A 23224-nucleotide genomic window follows, 5' to 3' on the forward strand; every position below is an offset into this window, starting at 1 on the left:
GAAGGATCCCCTCCTTCTCCTTGCCAATCCTACCTCTAGAATGAACTTTGGAGGCTTGGGTTCTATCTTCTCGATGAGTTTTTGGTGTCTCTGGGCGTCTGATCCAGATCCGATTCGATGGGGTGGAAATAGTTGATTTGGCGGTGGCGGCGGCGTGTCATACGACCTCTCATACGGGCGCTCGTGGTCGTATGGAACGTCTTGTTTCACTCTAGAAGTGTAACAACGCCCATTCCTTTGGCCTTCTTGCTTGATTCTTTTATGGAAAGTGATTATCATTTTAAATACATGATTCCACTACCATTTCTGAGGATTTTCTCCACTAAATGATAATTGATCCAAAATAGTTCACCTGAGAAATTATCAACAAAAAGAAGTGCGTGAACACGGTAAAATTCCACAAAACCTACCATGTAGGCACAAAATACATAGCAAAACTATCACATAAATTGGACTCATCAACTCCCCCCAAGCTTAAGTGTACTCGTCCCCGAGCAGGTACCATGGCTTGTAAAGAACAAGGTCAACCTTGTGTTTATGAGATATGGATACGAAAAAGGTATCAGTCCATCACTTTTTAGAGGAAAGGTTTAAGATAAAAGATTTGTGACAAATGATAGCTCATATTCACTATGATAGTGATCATGCAGGCTCCCACACTTTTTCACTTGATTTTTTTATGGTCAGGTAAAAACTTCATATCCTAGTTCATCGTTGTTTCAATTGGGCAAGCAATTATTGTTTTCCTCTTGTTCTTTTCAAGACCTTATATTCTTTATATGCTTTTGTCTCCTGTCATTGAGACATGTTAGAGGCTCCTTTCATCTTTTGTATGATATGCAAGACAAACATGAATCTCAGAAGGACTTAATTTACAAGATAACCTTTTAATTTTTAAGAGGATTACTTTCTTTGCTTCCAATTTCGTGAGATGAACCCTCAATGAACAAGCATATATAGTTATCTCATCTACCTTCAAAAATTTAACAACTGCAATATGGATTACTTATAATCATCATGCAAGCAATTATGTGCTACTATTTAGATCACAAAAATCATCAAGTATATCCTCAATTAAGTAGCAATGATCTCACACATCAAGGTATGCATATACTCATCAAAAAGGATCATCCCTTATCCAAGAGAAAATGAAAGTTCAACCTTTATTAAAATTAAACGCTAATCTCGACTTGCAGAAAGGAAATTGACACGTCTCCAATGTATCTATAATTTATGAAGTATTCATGCCATGTTAGAAATAATTTTATATGGTTTTGGTGCACTTTTATATGAATTTTATATGATTTTCGTGGACTAATATATTAACATAGTGCCTAATGCCAGATGTTGTTTTCTGCTTCTTTTTGGTTTCCAGAAAATCCATACCAAACAAAGTCCAAATGCGACGAAACTTTTTGACAATTTTTTTTGGAACATAAGAGACCCCCGAAGATTAAGAGAGTACCAGAAGAGCCACGAGGAGGTGACACGGTACTTGGGCACGGCCAGGAGGGTGGTCGTGTCAAGATACCTTGTGGGCACCCTATGGCACCTTTTCGCGTGATTCCAACTCTGAAAATTCTTATAAATAGGGAAACCCCTGAAAGTTAACCTAGAACTGCCGCTCCGCTACCACAAGCCTCTATTCCGAAGAGATCCCATCTAGAGCCCTGTTCTGGCACCCTGCCGGAGGGGCGAATCATCACCGGAGGCCATCTTCATCATCTCGGTGGTCTCCATGACGAGGAGGGAGTAGTTCATCCTCAGGGCTGAGGGTATGTATAAGTAGCTATGTGTTTGATCTCTCTCTCTCTCTTGTTCTTGATTTAGCACAATCTTGATGTACCGCGAGCTTTGTTAATATAGTTGGATCATATGTTGTTTTCCCCTCTCTATCTTGTTGTGATGAACTAAGTATTTCCCTTTGAGGTTTCGCTATTATCAGATTGAATACCTTTTGGATTTGAGAAGAATTTATGTGTGGCTTGCATGTGGATACCCATGGTGACAATGCGGTGTTATGTTGATTCACTTGCTATATGTTTTGGCAATCAACTTGCGGATTCCCATGGTGACATTGGGGTAATCTAGGCATAGAGGTTGATGCACGTTTTCATCCTACTTTCTTCGGTAGAAACTTTGAGGTTCTCTTTGAAGTTCTTTGTGTTGGATTGAATATTATGAATCTAAAGTTGTTTGATGCATATATCATATAATTGACTCACGGATACTTGTGATGACATTGGAGTATCTAGGTGACATTAGAGTTGATTGATGCGTATCATATGGTGTTGTTTTAGTAAAAACTCTAGGGCTATTTGTGACACTTATAGGAATAGCTCAATAGATTGATTGGAAAGGATAACTTTGAGGTGGTTTGCTACCTACAACAATTTCTCCTTATGTTCTCCGCTTGATAAGAACTTTGGAGTGATTCTTTGTCGCACATTGAAGGATTGTTATATGATTCAATTATGTTAGCACCGTTGAGAGATTGCACTAGTGAAAGTATGAACCCCAGGCCTTGTTTTTAAGCATTGCAATACCATTTGTGCTCCATTTTATCACTTGCTACCTTGCTGTTTTTATATTTTCAGATTACAAAAACCTATATCTCCACAATCCTGGCTTCTACATACCGTAATTGTTTGAACGTTGTACCAAGAAGGGAAAGGTGCTCGAGTAATATTGAGGAGCTCTTAAGAGCTGCCTCTACCACCTCATCCCACTCCGCCATGGGCGGCTGGCACCCTCAGCCTCACCTCCTATTATGGAGGTAGTGAACGCCTCTGTGCGGCTTGGCGGCGGTGGAGCTTCTGGGGCCAGGGGCTCCGGCCGATTAAGCACCAGTTCTTCAAGGACCAGGGGAGACTTTTCCCCTTGATCCTCGGGTATCGAGTTCTGGACCTCAATCTTGGGGATGTTGGCGCTACTCACGTGCTCGGCATAGTAGGAGCCCAATGTGAAGTGACCTTCCCAAGCTCATCACGAGCAGGGGAGATATGCACACGCACACCCGAGAAGCTCTCAGCTAGCTCAGATGGGGGGACAACATTATCTGACCCCTCGCGGGGTGCCGGTGTTGCAGATTGTAAAAGCAATGATTGCAACAAATTAAATGCATATCAATAGCAACTTGCTATGAATAAGGATGTCGAGTAGTTTACCTCTTTGGCTGCGGCTTCTCTCTGCGTGGTGGGGGAAGCACGTCCTCAAAAGAACTGGAGAGGACCTCCGTGGGGACTAGGGGTCAGCTTGATCTGGCCGTGTGGGCCTTGCAAAGCCTCTTGAACCGAGGAGGGTCGTCCTCCTCGATGCCATCACCCGCCTCCCTCTTCCTCTTAGGAGAAGGTGCCTCGCCCTCCTCCTCTCCCCCTCTTCCTCCTCCTCGTCTACAGAGGGGACGGGGTTGCCTTCGGACCTGGCTTCCGAAGTGGCTCTTTGGCTGCGCGGGCCCTCCTTTTCTTCTTTGGCCCATTGATTGGGACCTAGTAGGGCTCCTCGGCTCGAAGGGTTTCAAATTGGGGGGGGGGGCTGGCCTCCTCAAGAAGCAATGTTGGGGACTTCATATTTCGGGCCTTGTTACTCCATTTCTGATTATGGATTGTCAAGCCGACCACTTCATCAAAAGTTTGAAAAACATCAAAAGAATAGGAATGTGAGTGAAACCGTTTTCATACCTTGGATGGCTCATTGTCGGTGGCATAACCACTGTCTCCTTCCTCTTGGGAGAGGTCATTCTTGAATAGCTTGAAGAGCGCCATCCACATCCCTTTGAGGTTGGTGTGGAAGAAGTGTCGTACGGTCGCCTCATCCTCAAGCTCATAGCACCACATCGGGCTTGCCCTAAGCTGGAGAGGGAGGGTGTCACGGTAGAGCATACAATGGAGCACGTCCACTAGTTTGATGCCCTATTTTATCATGGAATCGAGCCGTGTTTGGAGCACCTGAACCTCGTCTGGGTTTCCTCGATCGAGGCCCTTCTTTGTCTAGGAGACGAGCCTCTTTGGGGGCTCGGCTGTGAAAGCAGGGACCTCCGTCTAGCCAAGGGCAGGTAGGTCGGTGATATAAAATCCATCCCTCTCCCACGCCTTGATTGTTTCCACAAAACACCCTCCTACCAGCACACTCAGCGAACTGGGAGCCACCACTCTTTGGCTTGGCACTGAAGATCTTGAGCCATAAGCCAAAGTGTGGATCGATGCGTAGGAACGCCTCGCACATGACGATGAAGGCGGCTATGTGGAGGATATAATTTGGGGCCATATGATGGAAATCCAGCCCATAATAGAACATTAGCCTCCTCGCAAAGGGGTGAAGGGGAAACCCCAAACATTAGACGAAGTGGGGGATGAAGGCTACCTCTCACTGTCCTTGGGGGTAGGGATGTCAGACTTAGAATGGACGGTCTCTCTTAACATTGGTTCAAGGCACTGAACCGTGGAGGGGATGTACTCCATCGCCCTGAGCTCCTCAATAGTGCCCGCCATGATGATGGAGTGCGTTGTCGGGGCCGGATTTCCAGCACATAAATCCTAGTAAATGACCCTTGTGTCATCACCAGCCCCAGGATTATTGTTGCTGGTGGACATTTCCTTGATATAGAATTCCAAGAAATTACAACAGAGTTGAGTACAAGACCGTAAAGGTTCAACGAAATAACAAGGATCTCTAATGGTAGATGATGGAAGCGACTCGTGGATCACCAACATTGATGGGACTCCATTCCCACGGGAACGGATGACCTGGATGACTCCTATCTCGCACGACTGCTATCCTCGAATCCTAGGTTGTGGGGTGTCGTCGCAGTACTCCTCTCTGGATCATGATCTAGCCAAGACAATAGCCAGGGACAAGCCAGTGAGTACGTTTGAATGTAGTCGCAAACATGATGAACAAAAGATATACTGAATGCATACATTCATGATGAATTAAACTATATGCATGTGCTGACTGAAAATTAAAGTATGGCATGACCAATATTAATGCGCTGCAGAAGGAATAAATGAATCACGTTGGTAGTAAATCGAGGAAATGAAATGGAATGTCGGGCATTGGATCACCCAAATAATTCCAAGAAAAATGCCAAGCAAGTGTCTAAAAGAGAATCAGGCGAGACAGGGCCGCCTGAGAACTCAAGTGACACCACGAGAGGTCTTGAAAAGAAATGCCACAGTCGGGTGTCTAAGCGACGCCTCATAAAGGGCTTATAAGACAATAATAACACGAGTATCCAAGTGGACTAGCCATCCCAAGTGATACTCAGAAATGAAAATAAACTTGAGTATCCCGGGTAGTTTAGCCATCCTAAGAGATATACTCAATATTGCACATAAGAGGAAAGGGTTAGTCCACAACAATATTCATGTCAACAATAATATTCATAGTGTCACTAGTAGTGACAATAATTATCCTGCAAATGGATCATGATCAATTTAATTATTACCTCCGAAGACTGACACTAAGACCGACACTTGACCAACCCAGACTATAGTCCTTAACCATGGACACAACTATTCTAATAGATATAAATCTGCAGAGGGCGTACTCCTTACCCACAAGTAAAGGATTTCTTTAGCCAACACCGAGACGCTGACTAATTCCCGTGACGGCCTTTGGGTTGAAAACACAATTGACCAACACACACCAGATTAACTTCCGGATGCCAGGAATCACCCAAAGCATTGTTCAAGAGAAACTAAGGTGGGGAGACCATCGTCTCGAGTAGCATGGGATCACTATTAACAAGCGCGGATTACAAGGGGTGTCCCCCTCTCGGTCCAGTCGTATACACCCATGCCCCCTGACCCGATGACTGACATTGCAGCCGGTACCTGGAAACCCTCATCGTGGCCTCTCTGTACGGTGTGTGCAGGGAAAGGGTTTAACAACTTACTGAACGGTGCCCTACCTATGGCAGGGACATGTGGTAGCACAATTCAAGTATGGGGGTTACCGGAACAAGACTTGATCTACGGTCAACATAGGAGGTTTAAGTTGTCCTATAGTAGTTAACACAATATAACTCCTTGGCAGTACCCAACAGGGTCACCACCTGGTATGTCCCAACATACCCTCACTGATCATTCCCGTCACAACGAGATTTCAGTCTCACGGTCACTTTTCTCGTGATTGTTTCTCCATGCAAATTAGCCTGGACCACAGGCACATACGGCACATGAAAGTAATCGTACTCACTTATAACTCATGTTTAAGTGAAGATAAAATACCATCAAGGGGGATCATGCATGTATGACTAGTACTATGAAGACTTCATGTGAGTTCAACATATTCATAATCCAATTCTACATGCAGACAAACAACTATGCAATCACCATATCATGTGTTCAAGATGCTTTCCTTGAGCATGTAGAAAGATTGAGTGCACTCCAAATGTTTCAAAATCTTATCTTCCCTCCATATCCTATTTTCAAAATATTTTGATTACCACATAATTCTAAAACAGTACAGAAAAGTTGTTTGGAAAATTTTGAAATAAATACTAAAATAAACTAGATGAAATTTGAGAAATAACAGAAAAAGAATCAAGTCATTCGAAGTTGTACGTGGTTTAAAAACTGGAGCCAGTTAAAGCTAGGGTCAACTCTGCATTTAAATTAAAACAGAAAAAGAAAACGGTTCGTTCAGAAATACGCTTTCAGAATAGGAAGACGTACTTCAGTGATTACGCGTCCTAGGATTACGCTCTCCAGAGGAGGAGACGTATTTTAGGAAATACGCCTCCACTTAAGTCGAGCTGGCGTGGCGCTGGGTCACTGACAGTGGGCCTGCCTGGCCCACTGGCCAAGTTTGATCAGTCTTCACGCGCGCCATCTCCTCCGGCCGAATAGAGGTGGCGCTCCAGTGAGGTTTGCCGGTGAACGACGGCGCCACTCGTAAAACCGAGGCCACCCACGAGCTCAGGGGGTCAAGGCGGTCCCTCCAGTCGTCGTCGTGGTCCCTGGGGTGGACGAAGTCGCCGGCAGCGAGCATAGCCGAAGAGCTCTGGCGGTGCGAATTGGGTGTTTCACCCATGGTGACTCCCGAGGAGAATTGAGCGCGGGGATGGGTCACTGGGTGCTCAAGGAGGCTAGTGGTGGAGAAATTTGGGAGAGGGAGGGACGAACGGCGTCGGAACCATCCAAATAGTGGCGGCGGTAGTAGTTGCCGGAGAGGAAGAAGACGATCATCTCTGGTCCTTCTGCTGCTACAGGAAGGTCAGTGAGGGAGGGAGAGAGGTGGTGATGGACTGAGAGGGCTTGGGGGAAGCTTGGGGGAGGGCAGTGACGCGGCTTGCAGAGGGTGGACACGGCGGCGATTGCCATTCTAGGTGAACATGTGGGCGTTGGCGAGGTAGGCATGGCCGGTGTGTATCTTGTGAGGCCGGTGATCTGCGGATGAGCTGGAGCCATTGGCATTCAAGCGAGAGGGTCCCGAACAGATACGTGGCGAAGGCGTGGCGAAGGCGTACTCATCGGGCAGCGGTCCTAGTCGTCGTGGACGGCGGTGAACAATGCTAGGGGCCAAGCATGGGTGTCGGCGAGGCTCCAGCTGGCTGGGCTGATCCAGGGGAGGATTAGGTTGAGAAGAAGAGGCAGCAGAGACATGGCTGGGGCTCGGTGCTGATGCGTGCAAAACGCACGCTCTGGCCATGCTCTGGACATGCACCAAGCGTGTTCAATGAATTGCCAATGGCATCTACAGGGCCCCAAATGAGATGAAATCACCAGGGTGGTGCTTCTATACATGAAAGGAATTATGGACATGTTGGTTTGGCCAAATGAGCAAGTGCTCAATACATTTCAGAAAGTTGCGAAGTTTCTGCCGTGCCTAGAAGGTGTTTGACAGAATGCTAGGGCCAGCTAGAAAGCTTTGTTGGATTTGAAACTTGGCAGGGTGAGGTCTCTTTAGATGATAGATATGGTGGTGGAGTTAGTTTGGCAAGATGAGAAACTTGTTAGTGCAAGTTTTACTAGAATTCAGTTCTGGACAGAAACTTTGGTGGCATGTTTGGTGGACTTAAAAGATGCAAATAGAGCTGATCTCCTGGAGTTAAGGTTTTGGTTGGAAGGATTACAAGGTGGCAAAGATTCAGAATTAATGGAGCTAGGAAAATTAGGGTTGCAGTTGTAACTAAAAAATGGGACATAATTGAAAAGAGGATGTTTCACTCAAAATTTTCAAAAGATATAGTTAGGTTTTTGCTCAAAAGTGATTTATAGGCATCACCTGACCTCATAATTTTTTTGGGGATTTTAAATAAATTATTTCAAATATTTGTAGTGCAACAGAAGCATTTCAAGCATTTGAAAATGCTTTAAAAGGATTATTTGTGGCAAATTTTATTATGAAAATATTTCCTACTGCTATTTATAATATAAATGAAATGACTTAAGACACAACCAAAGACCACAACATTTTACAAAACTAATCTTCTACGGAGGGGAGAATTTTTGTAAAACAGAAAATAGAAAAGGCTCTGAAATTAATAAATGACCTAGTATAATTCAAAATCTTACTACTGGACAGATTTTACTTAATAAAATTATGGTTGAATTCGTGGGGTGTTACAAACTCTTCCTCCATAAGGAAATCTCGTCCTCGTGATTTGTTAAGGGCGAAGGAACTGAATGCAAATCACATCAGATGATCATATGCGGAATGTAGTCATGGCAATGCACTTATGACATACGCCCTCAATTACAATACAATGGTTGCATCACATAAACTAGTGCTAGGTACTATAATAATGACCGTCTATGGTTCAAAGGTGAGATCTACATGGTCTTGTGGAAGGGTTCCCGGTGCCGGAGCACATTCTTTTTCTTCCGGGGGAAGAGAAGGAAGTAAACGAAGAACACGCCCTTCCAGAGTTGGCCAGTGTGGTCCACCAATGGTGATATGGGGATTCGGGACAACAAGATAATGGAGGTAATCCATTAGTTGCTGGGTGAGATGCTCCTGGGCCATCACATACTGAATGAGATTGGCCAGAGCTGGATCCCTCTCTATGCGTTCACAATGGAACGTGGCTTCTACTCCAGAAGCTGTGGGGCTTGGGAAATAGTAGTATTTCCTTTCACTGGCAGCGGGTACAGTGGATCGAAGATGGGTAACTGCTTCATAAGCAGAAATCTCGATAGCCATGCTTGAGGTTGGCATGGATCTCCCGACGAAGACAACATATGGAGGGCCTTGATTCAAATCCTCTCATGGGATGTGCACAACTGCCCAGTATTTTGAGCAATCAGGGGTGATCCTCATTTTGAACAGCTCGTACTGGGGTGGGTGGCTGGAACCAAGGGTATTGCGGGTTAGATCCCTGAAATCTTAACAAAACTACCAGGGCTTTCATCTAGAGTCCTTAGGTAGGCCCCAGGGTGAGACATGGAAGGATGACTAGAGAAGAGCAATGCTCAAGTGCGGTGGTGGCTGGTGTGGTGTATGGATATAACCCCTGATTAGGTGCATGGGTCCGGAACATGATGCGGCGTTGGTACGACTTGTGCATCGGCTCCGACATAGGGTTGTCCAAGTCAAATTCTCGGACACCACTTCCCAAAAAGGAGTGTGACAAATTATTGTGCGTGTCGGCAGTCACGTCTAGCATTTACTCTGTCGCCATACGCCAACAATTACGCTAGATCACACATTAAGAAACATTAAAACTGTGCATCCTCTTGGCCCTCTCAAGCCATCAAGGCTTCTGGCCATCAAATCTACGAGTTTAGGAATTTTAGGCCGTTGGATCGATTTGCAAAAACTTGATCACTGTTAACCACAGATAGCCATACGGGCTGGGTCGCTGCTCCCGTAACAAAATGGACGGTCTGCCATTATTTGGGCCTGCTGGGCCTTAGATGCCGCATGTCGCTCGCATGTTGGCGAACGGTTCCGCATAGGCCGACCAGGCGGTCGACGAAATAGAAAATATAGTAGAACACAGGTGCGTCTCAAAAAAATATCAGAACACAGGTTCCTCTTAAAAAATAGAAAAAATCACAGCCTCCCGTCCCGTGTGTTCGGCAACGGCTCTTTGCAAGGGAAAAAAAGGTTGTTCACTGTCGTCGATCTCGCGGGCGGGCGAACTGATCTTTACGAGGTGAGTGACCTATGCCTGGCCCTGGCCGGGCGGGAGAGCCCATGCCTGGTTCTTGCGATGCGATGCCGTGGAGCAGTGACGGGACAACGAAACGTCGCCTGGCGATTCAGTCATCGGCGATAGAAATCCTCATTGATGTGGACCTTAATGCAATTGATTTACCCACTTGCCGACGTACGTTTCTACTAACTTAATGTCAATCATGTGCCCAGGTCAGTTACCATTCGATCCGTGCTCTTACAATACCCCACTGGCATCCATATAGTCTCGACAATCCTCTTGTTCCTCCCCACCTCCTCCTTACTTCGGCAGGTTGATACCTCATCTTCTCTGCTTTTTTTGTGAATATCACCTTCTCTGTTTCATACCTCATCTTCTCTGTTCCATCTTCCACCAATTCTTCCTCCATCAAGTTTCATAATTTCTATTTTTGATGATGTTTTCTTTACTCCCAACTGAATTGAAGGTGCTCAGAGTTAACATATTCGAGGTTGTTTCCGATGGGCTGGTTTGTTCCTTGCCGCTCCAATGGCTAACCATCAGGTTATTATCCGTGCGATGTTACTATGTCACAGGGTGTTTACAGTTAGACGGTATTGTCTTAATGCATCACTACGATTGGGTTTTTAATCTTTATTCTGTTTGGGAATTTTTGTATCTTGAGCTGGACAGTGATGACCATAAACGCCTTGGTGTCTAAATTTCTGTAAGCTCAACACTTTCTGTTTGATGCAAGTTTTAGTTCATTCCCGAGCTGGACAGTGATGACCATAAACGCCTTGGTGTCTAAATTTTCCCAAGGTTCTGTATATACAACAAACTTAAAAGGATTGGGAGGAGGGTGCCCTCACCTGTGTTTGTTGAGTTCAATATAGATGCCTCTTTTGATGAAATCATTTCTAGAATTATGCTAGAGCAATCATGCGAGATGTTAAAGGTTTCTTGTATAGCTGCTTCAAATGTGAAATTGGATTATGTCCAGGATGCTCAAATTGTGTAAGGTCTTGACCTGAGACATGGCTTACTGCAAGACCTTTCTAGCTGTTAACTCCGATGACATGGAGTAAAATGTTTGTTGGTGTAAGGTAATTCTCATGAAGAATTCAATTTGTGGCTTTGGATTGTGTATTTTAAATATCAGGATACATGTAACCTTAAACGACCATACGAAGCTGCAAAAATATTTTTCAGCAATCTGAACATTACATATCATGTAGCGCCCTTTAATCATGAGTTTGCTAAAGTAATTTATGTTAATTGTTTTCCTAGGCAATTAGCTGACTTGAGTTAAGTATTATTCTTTGAAGGGCAAGTGCCGGTGCAATGTTTTGTTAATCCAAAAATCTTAGTTCGTTATTGTGCTTCAAAGACAAAAGATGATCTTAGTTTGTATTTAATTTCCATATTTTCCCATTATATTTTTACAAAAAACAAAATTATTTAGATTTATTATGAATTTGTACTCTTCCAACCCTTATTATATGGGTAATATATGGGCGCGGCAATGCGCGCCATCATGGTCTAGTAGTACCATTAAAACAATAGCATACGGGTAATTTACAAGCTCACTATGCCATGTGATTGCTACCTTGAAAACACAAGACAACAGGACTACTAGGATTTGATAACACTCCTGGTGGACTCAGTCCAACTCATTGACATCTAGTCGGGCGTGTCTTGTAGATGTCGAGGCTTCTCCATGAGCTTCAGTGTCGGAGTTGATCATGGTAGGATGGGGAGCTATAGTGCTGGGATAGCGATGATGCCCCTAGTGGGGTCTCGTGGTCACAATCCCGTTGGAGTAGGTCTCCAAGAGACGACGGAGTTCCCCTGGGGAGGCGAAGGCATTGCCAGGGTAGATGACAGGAGCAAACCTTGGGGGCTCAACTGGCCTCCCAGGCAGCATTATCGGGGTATCGGTGTCAGTTGCAGCTTCACTTCTCACCGGTGTCAGTAGCGCAAGCATCCCAAGGGTCGCAATCAGATCATTGGTGACCTGGTCGAATAGTGCCTCTTGCACCCTCAGGTAGCACACTAGATGCACTAGAGCAGGATCCGACTCATGGTCTCCGTTGGCGACCTGGGTCGGGCTACCATTGCCTTCACGACTAGGGTAGTAGAAGAAAGGGCGAGTGTTAACCCTCAGCGACAAGTGTCGGAGATTAACTAGACCCTCTCGGTTTGCAAGTTGGATGGCTTGGGGCTCATCGGAGGTCGTCCTCCTGGTGAACCAGTAGGGACGCTCTGATGTGGTGCCCCTCCCGTAGATGTGCACTGTGGCCCAAAAGTGATGGATGGCATCACTTGTGTGTTCCTAGTACACAACATATTTCGGGGGTTCGTCTATGCCAAAAGCATGATGAGTGCGATTGGCGAGGATGGCTACGAAATCTCCAAGCTCGGATGCGGTGGTCTCCTTGCGGATGATGGGACAAGGCATCCTGGTGGTTTGGAAATCAGACTGCGAGTGAAAGTTGTGAGGTGCTGAGTAGGGGCAAGGCTTCCTTTATAAGCCAGCGGAGTCTTCCATCGCACGCTTGTGGATGGGACACCTTAGGTGTCGGCCACGGGTGCACAAACTATGGTCTAGGATGATAGGATGGGCACCGACTATCGAAAAGATGTCGGCTGGCCACTGTGCGACTATCAGATAGGATGGGCCTGACTGTGGATAGAAAAGGATATGGACAGTGCGGAAACCAAAGGATAGTGACCAGGATAGGATTAGCCGGTGGTCAGCCTAGCTCTGATACCAAGGTTGTCGGGGCCGGATTTCAGGGACATAAATCCGAGTAAACGACCCTTGTGTCATCACCGGCTGGGATTATTGTTGCTGGTGGACATTTCCTTGATACAGAATTCCAAGCAATTAGAATGGAGTTGAGTACAAGACCGTAAATCTCCAACTCATGGGACTCCATTCCCACGGGAACGACTGACCTGGATAACTCCTATCTCACACGGCTGCTATCCTTGAATCCTAGGTTGTGGGGTGGTGTTGCAGTACTCCTCTCTGAATCATGATCTGGCCAAGACAATAGCCAGGGACAAGCCAGTGAGTACATTTGAATGTACTCGCCAACATGATGAACAAAAGATATACCGAATGCATACGTTCATGATGAATGAAACTATATGCATGTTTTGACTGAAAATTAAAGCATGGCATGGCCAATATTCATGCGGTACAGAAGGAATAAATGAATCACATTGGTAGTAAATCAAGGAAATGAAATGGAACATGGGGCATTGGACCGCCCGAAGAATTCCAAGAAAAATGCGAAGTGGGTGTCTAAAAGAGAATCGGGTGAGACGGGACTGCCCAAGAACTCAAGAGACGCCACGAGAGGTCTTGAAAAGAAATGCCACAGTCGGGCGTCTGAACGACGCCTCATAAAGGGCTTATAAGACAATAATGACATGAGTATCTAGGTGGACTGGCCATCCCAAGTGATACTCAGAAACGATAATAAACTTGAGTATCCCGGGTAGTCTAGCCATCCCAAGAGATACTCAAGATTGCACATAAGAGGAAAGGGTTAGTCCACAACAATATTCATGTCAACAATAATATTCATAGTGGCACTAGTAGTGAGAATAATTATCTTGCAAACGGATCATGATCAATTTAATTATTTCCTCCGGAGAATGACTCTAAGACCGACACTTGACCAACCCATACTGTAGTCCTTAACCATGGACACGGCTATTCGAATAGATATAACTCTGTAGAGGGTGTACCCTTTACCCACAGTTAAAGGATTTCTTTAGCCAACACCGAGACGCTGACTAATTCCCGTTATGGCCTTTGGGTTGAAAACACACCTAACCAGCACACACCAGATTAACTTTTCGGATGCCTGGAATCGCCCAAAGCATCGTTCAAGAGAAACTCTAAGGCATGGGATCACTATTAACATGCGCGTATTACAAGCGGTGCCCCCTCTCGGCCCAGCTGGATACACCCATGCCCCCTGACCCGATGATTGGCATTGCAGCCGGTACCTGGAAACCCTCATAGTGACCTCTCTATACGGTGTGTGCATGGAAAGGGGTTAACAAGTTACTGAACCGTACCCTACCTGTGGCAGGGACATGTGGTAGCACAATTCAAGTATGAGGGTTACCGGAACAAGACTTGATCTACGGTCAACTCAGGAGGTTTAAGTTTTCCTGCAGTGGTTAACACAATATAAGTCCTTGGCAGTACCCAACGGGGTCACCACCTGGTATGTCCCAACATACCCTCACTGGTCATTCTCATCACAACAAGATTTCAGTCTCACGGTCACTTTTCTCATGACTGTTTCTCCCTGCAAATTAGCCTAGACCAACACATGCACATATGGCACATGAAAGTAACCGTACTGACTTATACCTCATGTTTAAGTGAAGATAAAATACCATCAAGGGGGATCATGCATGTATGACTAGTACTATGAAGACTTCATATGAGTTCAACATATCCATAATCCAATTCTACATGCAGACAGACAACTATGCAATCACCATATCATGTGTTCAAGATGCTTGCCTTGAGCATGCAGAAAGATTGGGTGCACTCCAAATGTTTTAAAATATTATCTTCCCTCCATTTCCTATTTTCAAAATATTTTAATTACCACATAATTCAAAAACAATACATAAAAGTTGCTTGGGAAATTTTGAAATAAATACTAAAATAAACTAGAAGAAATTTGAGAAATAACGGAAAAAGAATCAAGTCATTTGGAATTGTGGTGTAAAAACTAGAGCCAGCCAAAGTTAGGGTCAACTCTGGATTTAAATTAAAACATAAAAAGAAAATGGTTCGTTCGGAAATACGCTTTCAGAATAGGAAGACGTACTTCAATGACTACACGTCCCGGGATTACGCTTTCCAGAGGAGGAGACGTATTTTAGGAAATACGCCTCCACTTAAGTCGAGCTGGCGTGTCGCTGGGTCACTAACAGTGGGCCTGCCTGGCCCACTGGTCAGGTTTGACTAGTCTTCACGCACGCCATCTCCTCCAGCCGAATAGAGGCGGCGCTCCGGAGTGGTTTACCAGCGAACGACGGCGCCACTCGGAAAACCGAGGCCACCCACGAACTTGGGAGGTTGAGGCGGTCCCTCTAGTGGTCGCCATTGTCCCTGGGGTGGATGGAGTCGCCGACTGCGAGCTCAGCCGAAGAGCTCTGGCGGGGCGAATTTGGCGTTTCGCCCATGGTGGCTCCCAAGTAGAATTGAGCACGGGGATGGCTCAGTGGGTGCTCAAGGAGGCTAGTGGTGGAGAAATTTGGGAGAGGGAGGGCCGGACAGCATCAGAACCATCCGGACAGTGGCAGCGCCAGTAGTTACCGGAGAGGAAGAAGACAACCACCTCTGGTCCTTCTGCTGCTACAGGAGGGTCAGTGAGGGAGGGAGTGAGGTGGTGATGGATTGACAGGGCTCGGGGGCAGCTTAAATAGTGCGGGGGAGGCCAGTGCCACGACTTCTAGAGGGTGGACACGGCGGCGACGGCCATTCAAGGCGAACGTGTGGGCGCTGGTGAGGTAGGCATGGCCGGTGTGTCTCTTCCGAAGCCAGTGAGATGCGGATGAGCTCAAAACGTTGGCATTCAAGTGAGAGGGGCCCGGACAGAGACGTGGCGTAGGCGTACTCGTCGGGCGGCGGTCCTGGTCACCGTGGACGGCGGGCCAAGCGAGGCTCTAGCTAGTCGGGCTGATCTAGGGGAGGATTAGGTTGAGAAGGGAAGGCAGTAGAGACACGATAGGGGCTTGGTGCCGACGAGTGCAAAACGCACGTTCTGGCCATGCACTGGACATGCACGAAGCGTGTTTGATGAATTGCCAATGGCATCTACAGGGCCCCAAATGAGCTGAAAATCACCAGGGTGGTGCTTCTATACATGAAAGGAATTATGGACATATGTTGGTTTGGCCAAATGGGCAAGTGCCCAATACAGTTCAGAAAGTTGCAAAGTTTCTGCCATGCCCAGGAAGTGTTTGACATAATGCTAGGGCCAGCTAGAAAGCTTTGTTGGATTTGAAACTTGGCGGGGTGAGGTCTCTTTAGATGATAGAGATGGTGGTGGAGTTAGTTTGGCAAGATGAGAAACTGGCTAGTGCAAGTTTTACTAGAATGCAGTTCTGGATATAAACTTCAGTGGCATGTTTGGTGGACTTAGAAGATGAAAATAGAGCTGATCCCCTGGAGTTAAAGATTTGGTTGGAAGGAGTACAAGGTGGCAAAGTTTCAGAATTAATGGTGCTAGGAAAATTAGGGTTGTAGTTGTAACTCAAAAATGGGACAGAATTGAAAAGAGGATGTTTCACTCAAAATTTTCAAAAGACATAGTTAGCTTTTTGCTCAAAAGTGATTTATAGGCATCACCTGACCTCTCACAATTTTTGTGGGATTTTAAAACAATTATTTAAAATATTTGTAGTGCAACATAAGCATTTCATGCATTTGAAAAATGCTTCTAAAGGATTATTTTTCGCAAATTTTATTATGAAAATATTTCCTACTGTTATTTATTATATAAATGAAATGACTCAAGACACAACCAAAGACCACAACATTTTACAAAACTAATCTTCTATAGTGGGGAGAATTTTTGTAAAACAGAAAATAGAAAAGGATCTGAAATTAATAGATGACCTAGTATAATTCAAAATTTTACTACTGGCCAAATTTTAATTAATAAAATTATGGTTGAATTCTTGGGGTGTTACATGCACCCATGATACGTCTCTGTCGTATCTACTTTTGCTAACGCTTTTACTCTTGTTTTGGACTCTAATTTGTATGATTTGAATGAAACTAACCCGGACTGATGCTATTTTCAGCAGAACTATCATGGTGTTTTTTGGTGCAGAAATAAAAGTTCTCGAAATGGAACAAAACTTTTTGGAGAATTTTTATATAATAAAAGAAAAATACTGGAGCCAAGAACCACCGAGGGGGTCCCTGGGGAGCACAACCCACCAGGGCGCGCCCCCTCCTTGCGAGCCCAGGTGGGTTGTGCCCACCTGGTGGCCCCGCTGACCCTATCTTCGACACTATAAAAATCCCATTTTCAGAGGGAAAAAATTATTGATGAAGAATTATCACGTTTCACGAGACGGAGCCGGTGCCACGTCCTGTTCTTCATTGGGAGGAGAGATCTGGAGTCCGTTTGAGGCTTCAGAGACAAGGATCTTCGTCATCACCAACCCTTCTCCATCGCCAATTCCATGATGCTCCCCACTGGGAGTGAGTAATTCCTTCATAGGCCCGCTGGTCGGTGAGGGAGTTGGATGAGAATCATCATTTAATCGAGTTAGTTTTGTTAGGGCTTGATCCCTTGTATCCATTAAGTTGTGAGTTTGATGTTCGTATGACTTTGCCATGCTTAATGCTTGCCACTTTGGGCCTGGGTGCCATGATTTCAGATCTGAACCTTTTATGTTATTACCATTATATCTATGTTCTAGATCCGATCTTGCAAGTTATAGTCACCTATTACGTGTTATGATCCCTAAACCCTGGAGTGACAATAGTCGGGATACTTTCCGGTGATGATCGTAATTTGAGGAGTTCATGTATTCACTATGTGTTAATGCTTTGTTCCGGTTCTCTATTAAAAGGAGACCTTAATATCCCTTAGTTTCCTTATGCACCCCGCTGTCACGGGAGGGTAGGACAAAAGATGCCATGCAAGTTCTTTCCATAAGCACATAGGACTATTTACGAAATACATGCCTATATTATATTTATGAACTGGAGCTACTGCTGTATCGCCCTAGGTTATACTGTTATATGATGAATATCATCCAATGAATTCACCAATCCAATGCCTACGCATTTTCCACATATTGTTTCTACTAAGTTACTATTGTTATTGCTATTGTCACAACTGCTAAAAAATCATTGCTATCACTATTACCGTTACTATTACTGTTACCACTGCTATCAAAACTACCATATTACTGTGGTACTAATCATATTCCTATAGATAATTAATCTCGAGGTGTGGTTGAATTGACAACTCAGCTGCTAATACTTGCAAATATTCTTTGACTCCCCTTGTTGTCGAATATATAAATTTGGGTTGAATACTCTACCCTCGAAAACTGTTGCGATCCCCTATACTTGTGGGTTATCAAGACCTTTTTCTCACGCCATTTCCGAGGAGCATAGCTATATTTGTTGAGTCACTTGGGATTATTATCTATTTATCACTATGAAGAACCTGAAGGATACAAATACCAAGCTCGTTCCCTCTAGGACGAGGGGAGCTAAGGAACTGCCATCACACTGTGCACTTGATTCACCTTCTGTTTTGAGTAGACTTGCAACACCACCACATGCTATTAATCCTGATATGTTGCAAGTTATTGATAATGCTACTTCTATAAATACTACTCATGATGATGCTAGTACCTTGCTTGATGATGGTGTGCCACTAGGTGATTTTCTTGATGAACAAATTGCTAGAGCTAAAGAGAATGAAATTACTGAAACTGATGAGATCATTGAAATCGATGAAATACCTAAAACTGAAAAATCTTGAAACACCTATTAGACCTAGCTCTCCTATATATGAATTGCCTAAGATACCTGAAGGTTATGTTATGGATGAGGAGATATCTAGTGATTTTGTTGCTTGCAATGATAGAGATGATCTTAAAAAATTATCATGCAAACTAAAAGAGAAATCTTTGAATGCTAGAATGAAGTGTGATCCCAAGTTTGCTACTTCACCTATATTTGTTGATGATAAAGATTATGAATTCTCTGTCGACCTAGAGTTAATTACTTTGGTTGAATATGATCCTTTCCATGGTTATGAAACTGAAACTGTTGTGGCACACCTTACTAAATTAAATGATATTGCCACCCTATTTGCTCATGACGAGAAGATTCGCTACTACTATATCCTCTAATTATTTATGTTCTCATTAAAGGGTGATGCTAAGATATGGTACAATACTATTTATCCTGGTTGTGTGTGTAGCCCCCAGGATATGATTTATTACTTCTCTCAAAAATATTTTCCCGCTCATAAGAAACAAGCCGCCTAATAGGAAATATTTAACTTTGTGCAAATTGAAGAAGAGAGTCTCCCACAAATGTGGGGGAGGCTTCTCCGATTGCTTAATGCTTTGCCTGATCATCATCTTAAGAAAAATGAAATACTTGATATCTTCTATAATGGACTAACTGATGCTTCTAGGGACTTCCTAGATAGTTGTGCTGGTTGTGTTTTCAGGGAACAAACTGTTGAACAAGCTGAGGAAATATTAAATAATATATTGAAAAATTATGATGATTGGACTCTTCCTGAACCATCGCATAAAGCCGCTCCAAAGAATAGGGGTATCTTATATCTCATTCCTGAAGATATGCAAGAGGCAAAGAAATCTATGAAGGAAAAATGTTTTAAAGTAGAGGATGTTAAAATTTTACCTCCTCTAGAAGAAATACATGGACTTGATACACCACCACCCAAGGTGGTAGAGGTAAACTCTTTAATGAAATTTGATGAAAGGGACAATCCTTATAATATGCATCCTAGCCAATGCCTTTATGAGTTTGATAATTAAATTATAAAGCAAGATCACTTCAATGACAATGCTATGAAACCATTGAAATATAATTCTGATGCGATTTCTCGCTTGAGTGACTTGTTATTTAGAATCTCTAATGATGTTAGAGGTGTAGCAAAACATTGTTCTATGGTTCAAACTCAACTAGAGCAAGTTAATAAATCTCAAAGAGAATTGCTTGATGAAATGAATAATAATGTGAATGATCATGCAGTTAGAGTAATGACTAGAGGAGGTAGAATGACTCAGGAACCACTTTATCCCGAAGTTCACCCTAAAGAATTGAAAAAGACTCTCAAAGAATTAACACTGATGCATCTAGTCCTTCTAACAAGAACAAGAAAAATGATAGGATGTTGCGTGCTTCTAGTGAACCTGAGATGGAAAAATCTCCTGATAATAATGATGTTTCTATTTCTGATGCTAAAACTCAATCTGGTAATGAACATTCACCTAGTGATAATGAAAACAATAATGATGATGTTCATGAAGATACTCAACCAGACAATGATAAACAACCAAATTATGATGTTGAAAAAGAACCAGTTGTTGATCTTGATAACCCACAATCTAAAAATAAAAGATATGATAAAAGAGACTTTGTTGCTAGAAAACATGAAAGAGAAAGAGAACAATGGGTTCAAAAACCCATGCCCTTTCTACCTAAATCAACTTAGAAAAAGGATGATGAAGAATTTGAACATTTTGCTGGAATGCTTAGGCCAGTCTTTTTGTGCACTCGCTTGACTGATATATTAAAGATGGCCCCTTATGCAAAATATAGGAAAGACATCGTCTCTACTAAAAGAAAGATACCTGAAGCTGAAATCTCCACCATGCTTGCTAATTATTCTTTTAAGGATGGAGTACCTAAAAACCTGGAGATCCGGGGATACCAACTATACCTTGCTCCATCAAAAGAAATCATGTTAAAACTGCTTTGTGTGATCTAGGAGCTGGTGTTAGTGTTATGCCTTTCTCCTTGTATAAAAGACTTGATTTCAATAAATTCACAACTACTGAAATATCTTTGCAAATGGCTGACAAATCAACTGCCATACCAATCGGTATTTGTGAGGATGTGCCTGTTGTTGTTGCAAATGTTACTATCTTAACTGACTTTGTTATACTTGAGATGCCCAAGGATGACAACATGTCGATTATCCTTGGTAGACCCTTCTTGAATAAAGCAGGGGCTGTTATTGATTGCAATAAAAGCAAGGTCACTTTTTCATATCAGTGGTAATGAACATACAGTGCACTTTCCGAAGAAATAATTCCAAGTGAATGGTATTAATGTTATTGAGAAATCTCCGACACTCACTTTTGGAAGTTTTCAACTACCTCTACCTACTGCCAAAAAGAAATATGATATGCTTATTGTTGCGGACATGCATATCCCCATTGAGGTAACTTAGTGCTTTACGAAAGTTCTTTGGTTTCATGCTAATCGAAGGTGGTCGTTAATAAGACTTGATCAACCTTATTAATGGATCATTTTTGAGAGGCATGAAGTTGATGAATTTAGTGAGCACAACCTTCCGTCCTTAACTTTTGTTTTCTGTTTTTCTTAGTTAAATAAAATAAAATGCCTTGTTTTATCTATTTTTTGATTTTCCCATGCAATAAAAAATGACTCAAAAATAAAAGTTCTCGGAATGCCCTGAAAATTAAATAGAAATTTTTCAGAATATTTCTGAATTTTTGGTGCAAATAACATCAGAGTGGGGCGCACCAGGTGAGCACAACCTACCTGGGCGCGCCAGCAGCCCCAGGCGTGCCCTGGTGGGTTGTGGTCCCCACGTGGGCCCCCTCACTTACTCTTTAGCCCATGTCATCACCTACCTCTAGAAAAAAATCATCATTGCTCTCTCTCTCTCTCTCTCTTGTGTTCTTGCTCTCAAACCCGCGGATTTCGTTCTCTTTGCTCGAAGCTTCGTTTCCAAAACTATTTTGGGGGATTGCTACTTGGAGTAAGATGAGTTTCTTTAGGAAGTTTGCTTCCAAGAAGAGCTCCAAGGGAGTCATTGGGGAATCATCGGACAGTGACCTCCATACTCGGAGAATGGCGGAGCTGCGGCCGTGCGAATGGCCGCATAACCCCTTCATGGATGGAGCCAGCATCCATCAAGAGTTCGCAGAATTTGCTGCTAATGCTGGTCTCACCGACTTCATCGCAATGTGAACAATACCATCTCCTTACAAATTTCTTTGTGCAAAGTTTCCATTTTCCGAGTAGGAATAATCCCCCAGAGGTGCAGTTTAATATATATGTTGAAACCCGTCAGATACCACTCACTGATTTTTGTGATATTTGCTTGAACCCTTCTGTCGGGGAAATAAGAGAGCCTAGGCCTGCAAAGTTCTAGGACTTTTTATCGTACGTTGTCAGTGGGAGATGAGAGAGGGGTATCGAGTGTCACTGCCACTAGCTTGCAGTTTCCTTCTGTGCACTATTTTGCTCCATTTATCGCGAAGTGTTTACTTGCTAGAGAGAAGGTTGGTGCACTTAGTGCCCCCGATTTCGTTATCTTATGCCATGCACTATACGACGATAACACCTTTAGCCTAGGGGCTATTATTGCACGTCGTCTACACCTTAACAGGGCCAAGGGTAAAATTCATGGCGGTATTTATCCCACTCGTTTTGCGAGTCCCTTTAACATTCAGATTCGCCAGCATGCTTATCATTTGCCTAAGGTTTACTTAGGTCGCCAGGCGATGGTAGCTCATCAGTTTATTGATGGCGAGGACACTATTAATAATGTTCCTTACAACCTGGTTTTCAATGTGGATACCTGTGATATTATTCCGTTGCCTGCACATGCTTTGTTTGATTCTATTTCCAGGGGCGGATATAGGATCATGCCAGATGACATTATTGCCTACTGGAACAACTAGGCAGCAGCTGAGGAGGAACCTCGGGAGTGGGACGCTCAGGTGCCCGCTCCATAGCACTTTGAGATGGGACCGAATGGCCACTACGAGTGGTGATTGCCAAGCTAGGCCAAAAGCCTAAGCTTGGGGCAGTACGTATTTCCACTGACATTATATTCATGTTCACACATTTTATTCCATTTGTCGGTGTTCTCGCTTTCTTCTTGTGTGTTTGAAAAACTTTGAGAAAATCACAAAAAATGTTGCTTGCATATTTCGGTTTTTCTTTCTAGTTTAGTTAGTTGTAGAATTTAAAATAAAACCCAATAAGATTTCCTTGTTCTTCTTTTGCTTGTTGGGAGCTCTCCCGTGTAAATAGTTTTTTCTCTTTTTTGTTTTTCTCTTTAATTCACTTTCCTCAAGAAAAACTAAAAACTCCAAAAATATTACAGTGTGTTTCTCTAAAATTCTTTTCCCTTTATTGAGTCATACCTAGGAGAAGACCACGATGAAAATGTTGAGTGGCTCTCATATGCATTATTGTTGATCTAACAAAGAGCTCAAATTGCCTTGTCTTCTCCTTTTGAATAAAATGTTTGGAGATTCCATCTTAGTCCACGGCACTCTTGCACTATTATTATTTTCATATCATTCAGTCGTGCAAGTGAAAGG

The sequence above is a fragment of the Triticum urartu genome, chromosome 6A (genome assembly GCF_056163025.1).
Source record: "Triticum urartu cultivar PI428250 chromosome 6A, HENAU_Tu73, whole genome shotgun sequence".
Classification (NCBI taxonomy): domain Eukaryota; kingdom Viridiplantae; phylum Streptophyta; class Magnoliopsida; order Poales; family Poaceae; genus Triticum; species Triticum urartu.